At 45.2% G+C, this 2,856-nt stretch overlaps 1 non-coding gene across 1 annotated transcript; it reads right to left on the minus strand.

The window, feature by feature from the left end:
• Positions 1-361: 361 nt before the first annotated feature.
• Positions 362-436, minus strand: Trnat-cgu (transfer RNA threonine (anticodon CGU)). The gene has a single exon. It is a non-coding gene; the product is annotated as a tRNA-Thr (tRNA).
• Positions 437-2,856: the final 2,420 nt, after the last annotated feature.

The following is a 2,856-nucleotide window of genomic DNA, read 5'->3' on the forward strand; positions in this document are numbered from 1 at the left end:
TGAGGTCCTATGTAAAGAGGAAGAACTGCCACCCTTACGTGGGATTTGTCACTGTGCCACCCTATAACACATTAAAATACCTTGGTGTAACATTTAAAATGAACATTTGGCGTGATCAACGACACTAGATGATGATACTTGGACGCGACCGGCGCATAGCTCAGGAAACGGCAGACTTTAGCACATTGTTCAAAAATAATTATCTTGGAGCATTTACACCGTTCACAGGAAACACGATTCGAACTAATTACAGTAACATAACTTATGGATAACCAATAAACAGCTTATGAATTCAGAATGAGATTTTCACTCTGCAGCGGAGTGTGCGCTGATATGAAACTTCCTGGCAGATTAAAACTGTGTGCCCGACCGAGACTCGAACTCGGGACCTTTGCCTTACGCGGGCAAGTGCTCTACCAACTGAGCTACCGAAGCACGACTCAGGCCCGGTCCTCACAGCTTTACTTCTGCCAGTATTTCGTCTCCTACCTTCCAAACTTTACAGAAGCTCTCCTGCGAAACTTGCAGAACTAGCACTCCTGAAAGAGAGGATACTGCGGAGACATGGCTTAGCCACAGCCTGGGGGATGTTTCCAGAATGATATTTTCACTCTGCAGCGGAGTGTGCGCTGATATGAAACTTCCTGGCAGATTTGTGTGCCCGACCGAGACTCGAACTCGGGACGTTTGCCTTTCGCGGGCTCAGTTGGTAGAGCACTTGCCCGCGCAAGGCAAAGGCCCCGAGTTCGAGTCTCGGTCGGGCACACAGTTTTAATCTGCCAGGAAGTTTCAGCTGATGAATTATTTACGGGTAGTGTGTTTGGGGCGAACAGAAGTCTCACTAAGCATCGATATGAAAATCTTTAGAAACTGGGCACAAGTTGGGCAGGGATACGAGCGAGGTTAATGTTACAGTTATCATTCGAGAATTCCAATCGCCTTAGAGCAACCATTCTGAATTTACTCAGTAGTGTTCTGGTGGAGATTTGATCCCTTCTCCTTCAGAGCAGGAATCCTACTACTTGACTACTTTGTGACATCGCTGGGTGAATTTGGGCTGGCACGATTAACCATGATGGTCGCCATTGAACACATCGTTTAGTTTCAATGATTTCCAATACTTGAACACAGAAACATCGTAGGTTTCTGTTGGAGAGAGAGGTGAATGATGTAACGTTGGTATTTCTGTGATCCATCATGCTCCACTTGCAGGCCACTGGTATTGTGTCGGGCGTTGATCCTTCCGGCAGTCTGAATCGCCGCATTTAAGGTGAGCCCGCACTTTTCGGAACTGCACACCAGCGGAGCAGCACGGCACGACGCGGCTTCATTTCGTAAACGGCATTTTAACTGCAGCGGCGCGACAGTATGTAGCAAATTTTGTACGTAAGTTGTTCGCCAACCTCCGAGCAAAAATTTCTTTGTTATGTGAGGAGGAAGACTGTAAATTAATATATGTGAACGATGGTGACCTTTGGAAAGAATGGCGATGCAGGGCTCTTTTCAGGGCCAGATTTAGCACCAAAACTGGAGACAATTACGTTGAATATACCATACCGAAAAGAGCTGCCAGACACGAGAGTTCGACTACCTCACCCGACTGTTGGACACGGTGCTTTTCTATTAACAAACTGTATGACGAGGCCTTATAGTGGTACATAATTAGATGACCAATCGAAAAAGTATACGGCTACAGACATAACAGAGCCTGAAGAGTTTCAAAAAAACTCTTTTGGAATACTGCGCAAAAACATTTAGGATTTACCATTGCAATATCTATCTTAGTACGAACGCCATTCTAGCCACTTGTGTCGTGCAAAATTTACTCAGACAATGCATTGTTGTTTGACAATGAAGACACTGAAGACTTAGAATTACGACATCTTCATCATGCAGGAGCCATTTTCGTAAATAATTTTGTCCAGATACCTGATGGATTCAAAGACTATTTCAGTTCCCAGCCAGATACTTTGGCCTGGGAAAGCGACGTGATGGAAAGGTGATGTCGTCGAAGAGAAAATAAGTAGTAAAAATGTAATAATAAGCATTTAGTGATAAAAATGGATATATTAATTTAAGAAATATGTAATTTGTAGGTAATACTCCCATTTCCTTGAGAGTTTCTTTCCAAATATTGCTTTTTCTGATACTATTCTTATAACGTTCTTTTTGAAGGTCATGTAACGCCGGACATACAGTTACCAACAGTTAACTTGTACTCACCTAACTCCAGTTTGGTAAACAAACTTTCGTTTCGGGCATCAAAAGAATTTGAATGATATGCCGTATCGCGACTTTTGCTATACTGCACTGGCGACGGCTGAACCACGCGACGCCGCACGGCGAGTCACGGTTGGCCAGTTGGTCAAATTTGCCTCGCAGTTCTGCTCTGTGCAGTTCCGCTGCGGCGTAGTCTGTTCTGTCTCATGGGATTTCGTATAATCAATACTTCACCGCGTCATGCCGCGCCTCTCTATTGTAACGCAGTTCCGCTCAGTGCGGTCTTAAGGGCCACACACAGGCACCAACATACCGACCGACGTATTTTGACCGACCGACCGACGAAGTTTTCTTGACAGGAAGTCGGGAGGGTAAGATGACCCGACAGCCGACCTCCCCCCACCCACCCAACAACTATGGCGTGTCTCGCGCTGTCATGACAACCGCCGGACAAGTTCGTCTTTTGTCACTGCGCGCGGCATTAAATGCCGTTCTGATATTCGTGGTACGGTGCGAGACGGATGGAATTTTATGGGTAGAGTTCCTGGAGAAATTTAAAGACTGCAGATGTTTGTGGACACGTTGTGAGAGAAGTAAAACAATGCAGATGAGAGAAATGAAGCACTTTTTTAATTT

The sequence above is a fragment of the Schistocerca serialis genome, chromosome 9 (genome assembly GCF_023864345.2).
Source record: "Schistocerca serialis cubense isolate TAMUIC-IGC-003099 chromosome 9, iqSchSeri2.2, whole genome shotgun sequence".
Taxonomy (NCBI): Eukaryota; Metazoa; Arthropoda; class Insecta; order Orthoptera; family Acrididae; genus Schistocerca; species Schistocerca serialis.